General features: G+C 42.9%; 1 pseudogene; it reads right to left on the bottom strand.

Annotated features, from left to right (window-relative positions):
- Positions 1-4,779: 4,779 nt before the first annotated feature.
- LOC140521079 (endothelial differentiation-related factor 1 pseudogene) lies at positions 4,780-10,390 on the bottom strand (annotated as a pseudogene).
- Positions 10,391-13,297: the final 2,907 nt, after the last annotated feature.

Here is a 13,297-nt window from a genome sequence, read left to right as displayed (position 1 = left end):
TTAGAAAACTATTGTTATAACCAGCTAAGAGGTGACAAGGATCCGAACTGTAGGAATGGGAGGGAAAAGAAGGGGTGGAGGAGAAATCTCTCCTTCTCCTCTTGGCCTCAGTCTCTGCCAGGCTGTCACTCCCTCCTCAGCACTCACGGACTGTCTTTGTGCCCACAGAATGCCAACAGCTTGAAGGCAGGAGCCTACATTTATATCCCAGGGTTAGGTATATGCAGGTCCTTAATAAATGCTTCTTGATGAAACGATTCAGCCCATTCCTGTTTCCTGTATGCTCTTAGTTTGGTTTTCTAGTATCTCCTCATTTCTTAGTCTAGACCAGGATTATTAAACTGGGGAGCCATGGATTTGCAGATAGATCTCAGGGAGGGGTTCTATGAATTTAAAAAATTGTTTTGTTAATATATTTCGAGATAACTGGTTTCTTTTGGAATACCCTGGAACATTTGTCTTTCCATTTTTTTTTTTACTAAGAATTTAAATTTTTTTCATTATTTTTCATCATTCTTTAGTCTATCAACCAAATAATAAATGATTTGTAGTATTTGTAGATTTCTTACCCTGCAACATCCATCTTTCCCTTCGGTCCCCTTCTCCCATTAGTGAAGTCTTCCTGTGACATCCATACTGAGGAAGGGCCCAGGACAGCTATCCTTCGTACTCCTACCACAGCTTCTGACTTTTGGGTCTTTTCGTGCCAGGCCCCATCCAAATGGGTGCCTTCCTTCCCCTCTCCCCTTCCCTTTTCAGCTCCTTTTCCGTTGTCTTCCCCCATTAGAACGTGAGCTCCTCCTACCTTCAAAGGGTAGGGACTTCCCTTTTGCTTGTGCTTAGCATTTGATTAATGCTAGACCACTAGGTAGCACAATGCACAGATTGTTGGGCCTGGGGTCAGGAAGACAAATCTGGTCTCAAACACTCACTAGTTGTGTGACCCTGAGTAATTCACTTAACTTGTCTACCTCAGTTTCCTTATCTGTAAAATGGAGATAATAATAGTATCTTCCCCTTAGGGTTGTTGTGAAGATGAAATAAACTAGTGTTTGTAAAGTGCTTGGCACAGTGTCTGGCACAGAGTAGATAGTTAATAGATGCTTATTTCCTTCCTTGTTAACTTGACAATGCCTTTGTACTTCTACGTATTTTATTTTATGCATTTAAAAATTACTCTGAAGTATCCATAGCCTTCACCAGAGTATTGCCAAGGAGGATCCCTGCTACCAGAAAAAGTTAAGAACTCCTAGTCTAGACTACGTTTCAGTAACTTTGGACCTAGGGGCCTTTGTTGTGTCAGAGAAACACTATTAGGCCTCAACCCAAGCGTCTGACTCCAAATTAGACTGTATGAGATTTGGGTCGGTCCAATTGATCCCTAAAGGGAGAGGTAGAGTCTCCATTTGGTCATCCTCAAAGAATGGGGCTTGGGCTGTATCTAAGTTATGTGTCATCACAGACACATTGAGGATGGAGAGCTGGCCTTGAAATCAGAAGACCCTGGGTCCAAGTCTTGCCTTTGACCCTTACAGGTTGTGTGACCCTGAGAAAACCACAGAACCTCTCAGTGCTCTGGAGCACTGGGAAGCTGAGTGCTTCAGAAAGTTAGCAGATTAGTTGATCAGTCCTTTGAGAGTTAGTCTAAAGGTCAATCAGTTCAGAAGTAGAAACCAGATGTGGTACAAATCCTAAAGAAAGGGCAGGGCCTCAGGGCAGTAATTTATTGGGTAAGTAAGAACTGCTAAGAACTAACTTTAAAGCTCTACTAGATTTTAGAGGAGTTTTTCTTTTCCTTCAGGTCTCCTTTCCCCACACTCATTGGGAAGACTCAGCCATGTGTAAGCTAAAGCTGAAGTCTGGAACTATGTCCCTGATCCACAATGGATAGATGTGAAGGCAATATCTTCATCATAGTGTGGTCTGAGACTCTGGACTCACCCTGTCCAGAGTGAAGCTGACTGTTTCCCCTTAGGGGTCTAGGGGTAGGGGTGATTCTCTAATGCTGTTAGCTCTGTGCCCCCTACCCTCACTCCCATACCATGTATTTTCTCCCACTGTTACTAGTTCCATTTAACCAAATAATATCAATTATCTTTTAGAAAGGGACATTTACTACAAAAATAGAGCAAGAACAGAAATTACAAATATTACTCCCAACACTTAGGGGAAGGGGGATGAGTAACCCTCTCCCCTATACCGCTTTCAGTCCCTGTAGAGATTGGGATCAAACTTAACACAGTTTCTACTTAGCATTTGCCCCACCAATTTCACTTTCCACTGTGGCACGGTGGATGTATGGATGTATGTACGGAGTCCTCATCTTTGCTATTCCTGGGTTGGGTTGGGTAGATCACTCAGGACCTGGCTCCTTACTTGTGACAAATTTTGACATGGCCTCTAGCTCCTGGGCTTGAAAGATCTCTTGACTTTTCAAAGCTCACAATACTGTAGCCATCTGCAATACTCTTAATCTAAAAGGAGGAAAGAGTAAACCCCACAGTAATAGCAAAGCCATGCTCTTTGACATTATACCAGCCCTGGGTGACAGAGGAACCAAGGCCCTTCCCTTCCCCAGTGACCCATAGCAGCTAATCCTCCTTGTCCCATGACAGCAAAGCTGGGAAGAGACAGAGCTAAAAGACTCGTCCTGGCTGGTTAGTGCCTTTTGAATGTTCTCAGTTGCACAGCCACTCAAAAAAGCTCATCTTCAACATGAGATTTAGCAGACTAGAGCCAGATATAGAATGTCTACACATGCTCCAAAGTCCATGTCTGAATCTCATCAGCCTCACATACTGGGCATGCTACAAGGACCAGGGTCATCAGCCAGTCTTCTCCTGATAACGGTAATAGCCATGGATTAGGAAGTGCTGATCGTTTCTGTGCATGAAAGTTCACAGTAAGTCGGGGCACAAACTGTCATAATGCCTCCTTATTCCACTCCTGGTCGCTCTGAGATTGAGGATTCCCAGGAAAGAGAAGAGACAAAATGGATAGAAGGAGCAGGAGGAGAAGGAAAATCAAGCAAGGAAGAGAAGTTCACACATGAGGAGTTATGTGAGGGGGGCCAGAGAAGGTTCCATGTTCAATATACCTCCCCATGGTTTTAGAATCTTGAAGGAGTTTCTTTTCTGAGATGCTTATTAAAATGTAAACCTTCTGAAAGAAGACTGGAATGGAAGATTTAAAATTCTTGACATAGAAAAAATACAAGAACTAAATAGAAGAGACTTAGAAGGGGAAATTAATTATGGTAGCTCAGAGATGAGTTTTAGTAACAATCTGTGATCTAGTAGCTTCCTGTTTTAATTTTTCTTCCTAACTGAGCTCTTTTTTTTTTTACTGAAGGAGGTCAGTGGCTGGGGTCAAAGCCTAATCACTCTGGCCCTAGGTATAACTCTGGGGAATAATTAGGCTTGCTATAGCTCATTGAGCTTTCACCATCTCCATTTTACAAATAAGGAAACTGAAACTCACCCATCTAGGGTCAGAAGCAGGATTTGAACCCATGTCTTATGGACACCAAAGCCAGCACTTGTATCCATTCCATAGTGTCTCTCAAAGGAAGGGAGAGCTCAGGGTGGCAAAGACAACCTTCAGTATATCCTGAGCTTTATATCCCATGAGCCTAACCCTGAAGTATGCTGAAGAATTTTCTTAGAAACATTGTGCAAAGTTTGTGTGTCCTGAAGCCTATAGACATTCTAGGGTAAAGGGGCAGAGGACATGCTCCCTTAGAAGGGCTGGGTGGTTACAGAAATTTCAAATTTGGTTCAGATAGTTCAGATTAGGATGGAGGATGTTCCCTATGCCTGTTGTTTGCCTGTAGCTCATTTGAGGTCTCTCTCTGGTGTCATAGGATGATATTAGTCTTGGATTCGGCTATTACACTCCTCCCACAATCCCAACATGACCTGCTTCCAGGTCAAAGTCTGTGGAGAGGATCTCTAATCATTTCTGTGCATGGAAGTTCATAATAAGTCAGAGCACAAGTTGACATAGTGCTTCCTTATTCCACTCCTGGTCACTCTGAAATTGAGAATTCCCAGGAAGAAGATGAGACAAAATGAATAGCAGGAGCAGGAAGTGGAATGAGGTAGAGGGAAGGAGAGGAGGGAGAGTCAAGCAAGGAAGAAAAAGACCAGGAGAGAGAGGAGGCTTAAGATGAGAGTAGGGGAGAAGGGAAGAAAAAGGAGAAGATGTTAGTAAAGTGGAAAGGGCTAGCACTATTACTCATGTACTATGTACTTGGGAGACCGTAAGTCCCTAGGGAAGAATGAATGAATGAATGAAAAAATATTTATTAAGAGTTTATCATGTGCTAAGTGTAGCGCAAAACTAGGGGATGTGAGCGTTTAAAAAAGCAGATGTGGAAGCTTGGTAGGAGTGGTGTCTGGCTTGGAGGCAAGATGGTGGACTAGATGATCTCCTGTTCAAATAGTCAATTTCTTTTTTTTTAGGGGTAACAAACTTTTATTAGTTTCTCTTGAAAATTCAGGATAGGGAGAGCAGAGGTCACATAAGTTGGTGACACATTTGCACTCTTTGCAAAACAGGAGCAAGATCCCTGGATGCCAACAGATATAACCCCTCCACACTAACTCTCCTCTTAAAACACATTAATTTAAATTGATCCCATTTTAACATATGCCCCAATGCCTTAAAAAGTTATAACTGCTTCTAAAGAGATAAACATGTATTGACAAAATTAAAAGGATTATTAGTTCTGGCTCTTCAATCTTCAGAAAAGGAAGGGGAAAAAAGTCAGAAGAATCATTTAATTTGCAAGGTTTTATTTTTTATTTTTGTTACAGCAGGTATAGATTTGGAAGGTTCCTCTCCTGAACAAGTCTGATACCCTGTATTCAGCTTGGCAATGTGAAGAGATGCATTGGTTCTGGTGGTGAAGGAGAACCCGCCAGACCAGATCAGTTCAAGGCTTTGTGTTCCTTTCCCCCTTGGTCCTGTCTCAAGTGGTTTTCCAATGTTCTTCCCACCAAGCTTGAGCCAATGACTCTTTCGATCTTGCCCAAGATCTGTTTATTAGGAATGGCCCATCCACACTCATAGTCAGTAGTAACTTGGAGCTTTTCATTGATTTTTCTGGCTAGATCCTTCTGTGTTGGTCCCTTGCTCTGCCAGCCCTGTTGGATCACTTTGCCCACTTCTAGAGTGACCTTGTGAAGTTCCTCAGTGTCTCTATCCAGCTTGGTTGCATTCTTTGTGATGGAGTGTTGTTTGTTTTGGCCACCAGTCCATTTCTGGGTAGTCTCCACATTTTCTCCTCTTCTCTGAGCAACTCAGATGTCCTGCTTGGACTTGGCCTGGGTCACTGTCTTGGGCAGCACCATCATCATGTCCCAGTTGCTCTTGGCCATGGCGATAGTATGAGGGGAGTCTCCGGTGTCCAGTTTCTGGGAGCATCGCAATGCAACACAATGCTCCACCTGCCTCAATGCTTGCTACTCTACTGTTTAGTTGTTTTTTTCCATCATGACCTTCATGAACTCATTTGGGGTTTTCTTGGCAAAGATACTGGAGTGGCTTGATGTTTCATTTGCCAGCTCATGAGACAAGCTGGGTTAAGTGACTTGCCCATGGTCCCATAGCTAGTAAATGTCGAAGGCCAGATTGGAACTCAGGAAGATGAATCTTCCTGACTTCAGGCCAGATGCTCTATCTACTGCACCACCTAGCTGCCCTTGATCTCCTGGTACCCTGATAAAATCAGGTAATACTATGTACCAACAGGATTTTAAAAATATTTCAGGGTAAAATGTTCATAAAAGATAAGCACAATCAGATAAAGCCCTGTTCAAGGTGGGAGGCATCCCTTTTTCTCTTTCCTTTAGGATCTGTTTCACTGTTCTCTCTGAATATCCAGAGACCTCCTTAGGCCTCCACTAATCCATCTGTCTGTTTCTGTCTATATCTTTGTTCCTCTGTCTCTCTCCCATTCTACCTGTCTCTGTTTCTCTCTCTCTCTCTCTCTCTCTCTCTCTCTCTCTCTCTCTCTCTCTCTCTCTCTCTCTCTCTGTCTTTCTCTGTCTGTCTCTGTCTCTAGGAGGCAGGGTGTTTGATGGAAAGAGCACTCAACCTGGAGTCATCAGGTAGCTCTTCCACTAACTGAATGAACTAGCCAAGTTGCTTAAACTCTCCTGGCTCTTTAAAGTGAGAGAACTGATAGAATATAGAATTATATCCAAAGTCCCTATGACTCTATGAGGACCTCTTTCCTGGGCCCCCCTGAAGAAGTTCATTAACAACAATGATTATACTTATTTTTATAGGATTTTCCAAAGTCAAATCCATTGTCTCATTTGTTCCTCCTGACACTCCCTGAGGTAGATGAAGCAGGGGTCATTCTCCTCCTTTGCATTATTAACTAGCAATTCTCACACCTGGAAATGGCACATCAGATGTGCTTTATGAAAGGCTCCTTTAGATAAGCTTTTAAAGACAAAGTCAATTGTTGAGGGACAAGACCCTGGGCCGCTGCCCTGTGCTGAGCAGACAGAAGCCCTGAGATGTTGGAGCAAGTGCAGATGGATCAGGTGTGACCTGGATGGAGTTGCAAGCACACCAGCTAGCAGCTTCCTATTTAACTAATTATTCATGTCAACTAGGTGTTTACTTGTTTCCATGCTGCCTCTCTGAGACAATGCCACCTTGCCCTAGTTATGGCTCTAGCCCTTGACAGATGCGGAAAACTGAGACCCAGAGAGGTGTTGACTTCCCTAAGATCACGCAGTGAGTCAGGGGTGAAAGTCAAATCTCTCACCCAAGTCTCTTGACTCGTGGGTAGGGCTCTTTTCCTATTTTGATACTGCAATGGATCTGGAGAAAGGCATCATGGAGTAATGGATAGAGTGTTGGATTTGGATTAGTAAGTATATTTCAGCTACTTACTAGCTATGTTATCTTGGATAAGTCACTTATTTTTCTGGATTTCTTATCTATAAAGGATGGGGTTAGATCTAAGAACCTCTTAGGTCCCTTCCCACTATAAATCTGTGATTAGATGACCTTACTATCTACCAATGTGAGCTCCTTCTAAAAATAAAGATGGCAACCCATGCACACTCTCTCATCCCATGAGACTTTGCCCATCTCCTCCCCAGAATCCTACAGGAAGTCCAACCAACATGCTGAGGGTCTTCCTTTAGATCTTTTGATATTGGGAGAATACCACCAGAGCACACAATTTTCTGATTACATCTTGAATCTCTTGTGCAACAACTCCTTGGTAATGTGCTGTACTTGGTAATGTGTATGTACTTTGTTCATGAATTTGATCTATGATTCTTGAAGATTAATGTCTAATGGATGGTCTAGTCCCAGGGCATCCTCGAGGATAGAGGCTGGCACAGAGTTTTGAGTGGAATGTCAAGAAGTTCAAAATTAGTCAGCCACACCTCCCTGAACCCCTGGAGAGGTGCCTCAGTTCTCTGCATTTGATGTGTGTTTCCTGTTTTCTTTCCTGCTCTGGGCAGTTTAGGGGCTTGTGGGGAAGGCCAAGGTTTTCCTGAAAGGAAGAGCAGCTTATTTGAGCCCTTGAGTTCTCCAGCCTTCAGAAAAGTCTCTCTGTGTCTTCATTAATTATCCTAATGAGAATATACATATCTCTCTATGACTTTCAGCTTTTTTCCCCCAGTACTCTTACACCCATGATCTCATTTTATTCTTAACACACCTGGTGGTGAGGCAGTGTAGGAATCACATTAATATCCCCATTCTAGAGCTGGAAAAATTGAGACTCAGAGAAATCAATTGACTTACAAATGCAATCAGCCAGTTAAGAAACATTTATAAGTGCCTACTATGTGTCAAGCATTGTGCTAAGTGCTGGGAATACAAATGTGAAAAGACAATCGCTACCCTTAGTAAGTTCCTTACTGTCTGATGAGGAAGACAACAGAGGGGAAGTACCTAGCCTGGGGCACGATGGAGAAGTCCCAAAGAATGAATCCAGGTATGAAATGAAGAGATGACTGGCCTTCCAACCTTCCCAACATGGCGACTAGGAAGGACTCCAACTGGAGTAGCAGAGTGTGAGTCACAAAGCTAGATAGCAACAGGATGTAAATTAATGTCCAGACCTTTTGATTCCTGGCCTTAATCATCATGATAGTGAATATTCATAATAGCATTTTAAGGTTTGCAAACCCCATATATGCGTTAATTTGATCCTCAAAACAACACTGGGAAGTTAGGTCCTACTATTATTCCCAATTTACAGATGAGAGACCCAAGGTTAAGAAAGGTTAAGTGATTGATTGCCCAGGATCACACAGCTTGTAAGGGTCTGGGGGCAGGATTTGAACTCAGATCTTTGACTCCAAATTCTACACTCTATCACTGTGTCAGGTAGCAATAGTCTTCTAACTAGACCACTCAATCTTTGTTGTTGTTCAGTCATTTCAGTACTATCTGACCCTCCATGACCCCATGTGGGGTTTTCTTGGCAAAGATACTGGAGTGGTTGGCCATTTCCATCGCCAGCTCATTTTACAGATGAGGAAACTAAGGCAAACAAAGTTAAGTGACTTGTCCAGGGTCACACAGTTAGTATCTGAGGCCAGATTTCAACTCAAGTCTTCCAGATTTCATGTCCATTGCTCTATCCATTGTGCCACTTAGCTGTCCCCGTCATTTTACCTGCTTCTTGAAAGCAATCAATGGGATTTCCAAAATAACAAACCCTTTTTGCTAAAAGTAGATATTGGGTACCTTGGAGAAGTGAGTGCTGATACAATTGCAGTGGGGTCAGCTGGTCAGAGGACAATACACTGTCAAGGATCTAAGTGTCTATACAGAATGGCTTGAACCATGGGATGTGGATGGTTAAGGTATGGCTCATCACAATTTCTTCTCTCTGAGATTTTTTTTTAACCTAAATCTTCCCATTCCTTTACCTCCATTTCCATTTAGCAAGAGAGTGAAGAGAAGTCAGTCTCTGCTGCCTCTTTCTTTTTCTTTGCTGTTTGGAACTGAGTGGAAGAGATTTATTTCTTCAGCAAGTTGGGACCATGAGGCCCTGGTTCTGACTACCTCTGGGCACTTAGAATCTTTTCACTGGATGTCTCTGGAAGTTTATAAAACAGGGTCCTGCTGTTTGGCTGGGGAACTCCCTCCTCTCCTCCAATGGTTTCACTTTTACTGACCCCTTAGGCTTGGCAGGGTCATCCTCTATGGAGCCAGAATTTACTACTGATTTTGCCTCAGGACAGTGTGGACAGAAGGCAGCCAGGATCCTCCAGCATGGCTCCAACTTGGGAACATGGTGCTTTGGCCCTAGAGGGACAGAGGGGGTTCCCCTCAACCCCTGCGGTTAGTCACTACCCCCTACTCCTCCACATGCACATACTCCTAGGATTGAGTTCTGTGGATAGAATAGGATATGAGTTATAGCCATCATCTGAAGGTGATTTTTCTTCTAGATCAGGAAATTTTCCTATGGATGGATGTTTATGTGTCTGTATTCCTGGTTGTGTTGAATGTGTATATCTGAGAGTATTTGCCTTTGAGTATGTCTCAACATGTATGTATTTGCATTAAATATTTGTGCATTTTTGTATCTGATATCTGCTGTATATATGCTTATGTGTGCCTGTATATATATGTTTGTGCCTTTGTCTTTATGCATCTTCACGTGTATATGTTTGTATATTACATCTATACATGATAGTCTCTACCCTAAGTATGTGTTTATGTGTTATAAACCTGCTTGTGTCTGTATATGTTTGCATATATGGATACATCCATGTTTATTCACATATAACTGATTTCTGGACTTGGTTTCTGTCTCTGTCTGTGTTTTTCTCTCTGTTTTTCCTTAAGCCTCTGCCTTGGCTTTAGTAAACAAGTTAATGGTGTAGAATGAAGCTAGTTTGGAGATGAGTCTGGAGGCAAGGAACCCCTGGGAAAGTGGACTGTACTGTGGATTCGAAGTCCAGATTCCCTATTCCTGGCTCTTATGGCAGAAGCCACATAATGAATTAGTCCTAATTTTCCCTGGGGCTTGTTTAGTCATTCAGTCACGTCTGACTCTTTGCGACCTGAAGGACTATTTCATGGAGTTTTCCTGGCAAAGATACTTCAGTGGTATCTCCAGTGGACTGGGTCTCAGCCATTTCTTTCTTTGGTGTGTTCCCATTTTATAGGTGAAAATCTAAGGCAAATAAGCACAAAACTAGTAAGTGTTTGTTGTCAGATTTGAACGCAGTTTATTCCTGACTCCAGACCAGATGTTCTGCCCACTGCATCGCCTATCTACCCCTAGTTCCAAGTTTACCTGGGGCGAATTTAACCTATTAAAGTAATTGTGGCAGAGTTGGACAACCTTATTGGTTGGACTTACCTCCTCTCTCATTTTTTTTTCAGTCCAGTGGGCCCCTGCTTCTCCTCCAATGGACTGTGCTTTGGGGTTAATGCTTGTTATCTGCAGACGACAGGAAGAAATTATTCCCCAAGTAAGATATACATTGACTCCTTGGGCCTACCAGGTAGTGGGAGAGATCAGGTAGGTAGCCTTGGAGCTTTGCCAACACACCATCGACAAGACTCTCCTGACTCCCGGCATTTTCATTGGCTATCTGTCTGCCACACCTGGAACTTTCTCCCTCCTCATCTTTGCCCTGGCTTCCTTCAGTTCTCAGCTGGAGAACTGCCTTCTTCTAGAAGGTACTCTTCATCTTTGGCCCTTCCTCTATGTATCATCTCCAATTTATCCTGTATAGTTTGCTTGTGTGTAGCCTTCTGCCTGTTTCTCTTCCAACAGATGGTGAGCTCCTTGAGAGCAGGGACTAGAGTCTGCCTTTGTTTTTGTGTCCCCAATGACCGGTGCAGTGCCTGCCACATAGTAGGTAGTTAATAAATTCTTATTGACTGACTTCAAAAGTTTTGTCTGGAAGCCTTCAAGCAAGTCTAGGGAAATGGGTCATTACCACTTGGAGTTTCTTCCTAAATTTATGTTCCTTCAGCATCTTTTAGGAATAAAAGAGGCACAGGATTAAACGGTGCTTTTCTTCCTCCCTTCTCTCCACTCCCTGCTTCTGGCTGCATGGCAGATTTCATAGAGGGAGTGAAAGAAGGAGGAATGGCCTTATCCTTCTCACCTGCAAGTTAGAGGATGCTCAAGAGAGCATCCTTGTTGTCCCCAGGGACCTAAATGTAGCAGAAATGGGAAAGGAGCAGTTTTTGTGTGAATGCGTATGCCTGTGAATATATATCTTTGTATTTATGTCTGCACATGCATAATAAGCTTATGTGGGCAATTATGGATGACTACGCATGAATGTGGGATTCTATCCATATGTGTAGGTGCATGTATGTGTGCATGTGCATATATGTGTGTGCATGAGTGTGTAATTGAATCAGAGAATCTCAAACTCTGAGTTGGATTGTGTCTCAGAGATCGTTTAATCCTTTGTCTGTCTTGGATAATGTGTTCTATAAAAATATAGAGTGTGTCTCTGTGTGGGCAGCTAGATAGAGCAGTGGATAGAGTACTGGGCTTGGAGTTAGGAACATTCATCTTCATGAGTTCAAATCTGGCCTCAGACACTTACTAGCTGTGTGACCCTGGGCAAGTTACTTAACCCTGTTTGCCTCAGTTTCCTCATTTGTAAAATGAGCTAGAGAAGGAAATGGAAAATCACTCCAGTGTCTTTGCCAAGAAAACTCCCAGTGGGATCGTAAAAATTGGTCACAACTGAAAAACAAACTGAAAATTTCTGCATCTGTATGTGTATGTTACAGGTTGTGTTCATCCTTTGCTTTCAAAGAAGACGATGACATCACAGAAATGATGACGTGACTTGCACTTTGTTTTGAGTGAGGGAAGGCTGTGAAAGGTCATCAGCTTCACTTTTTCCTCCTGAGCCATCTGGATCCAGTAACCAGATATTCATCAGGGTGACTGGATATGGGCCAGGATGCTATGGGAGACCTTGGCCTTTTTTGTTTAAGGCCTGTTGGGGTACTCACTTAGAGTGAGGTATGCCCATTCAGTGAATAGGCCTCTTTAAGAAGTAGTCAGGGAATGGCCCCTTTAATAAGCAAAAGAAAACAATAAAGTAAATCAAGCAGGGAGGGAAAGAGCAAGAGTTACTATTGATAATCACTCTTAAGCCAGGAAGGTCCAGAAAACAGCCATTAAGTGGAGCTTGGGCAGGGACCTATTGTTGTCCCATCTATGAGCTACAGAGTGTACGGGGTTTAAGGTTTTGGGAAAGAAAAGGAAGGAAGGAAGGAAGGAAGGAAGGAAGGAAGGAAGGAAGGAAGGAAGGAAGGAAAAAAGGAATCTGGTCACTAAACCCCAAGTTAACTGGACATCCTCTGGTCATCCAAATTTACCTTCCTTTGAAGAGAAGGAGTTGGGGGGAGGACAGAAGGAAGAGGATGAGCTGGGTTACCCAGCTAGCTGGGTCCCCATTCAGGCAGCTGGGTCTACTCACAGGTTGTATTTGTCCTTCGTTTTCGAAGAAGACCATGACATCATAGAAATGATGACATGACTAAGCATGCATGGCTCAAGCCCTCTTCACTTTTTGCTTGAACGATTACAATGGCCTCCTCATTGGTCTCACTCCCTGAAGTCCTTTGCGTCCTTAAGTACATTCTCACACTGTTGCCAAAGGGATTTTCTTAAAATAGTCCTGACCAGGTCACTCTATTGCTCAATAGACTCCCATGGTTCCCAAGGGCTTTCAAGATCAAATAGGAACTCTTCTGTTTGGCATTTAAAGCTCTTCATAATCCAGGTTTAAATGCCAAATCCTACTCTATGCACCCTTGAGTCTGTCCCCTCCCCTCTTCTACAGAGAATTGTTCCCATTATTATTTCTATTCACTCTTTTTATCTCCCTGTCTACTGGGTTCCTTCCTCTTTGCCTACAAATACATCCATGTCTCCCCCATCCTTCAAAAACCCTCACTTGATTTGACCATCCCTCCAAACAATCAACTTCTATCTCTCCTCCCCTTTACAGTTAAGGTCCTTGAGAAAGCTGTTTACATTAGGTACTCTACTTCCTCTTGTCTTACTGTTTTTTCAACTCTTTGCAGTTTGACTTCCAGCCTTATTGTTCATTCTCTCCCCAATTATTAATGATCACTTAATTACCCAACCTAAGGAACTTTTCTCAATCTCGATCTTCCTTAATTTCTCTGGTGTATTTGATATGGTCCATCACCTTTTTCAGTACTTTCCCAGTTCTCCTTCTGCCTGTCTGACCACTCCTTCTCGGAATTCTTTGCTGGTTCTTTGTCCATCTTATGCCCACTAAATGCG

This window comes from Notamacropus eugenii, chromosome 1, assembly GCF_028372415.1.
Source record: "Notamacropus eugenii isolate mMacEug1 chromosome 1, mMacEug1.pri_v2, whole genome shotgun sequence".
Taxonomy (NCBI): domain Eukaryota; kingdom Metazoa; phylum Chordata; class Mammalia; order Diprotodontia; family Macropodidae; genus Notamacropus; species Notamacropus eugenii.
Note: the sequence above shows the minus strand (reverse complement) of the source record. Positions and strands in the feature narration are given on the sequence as shown.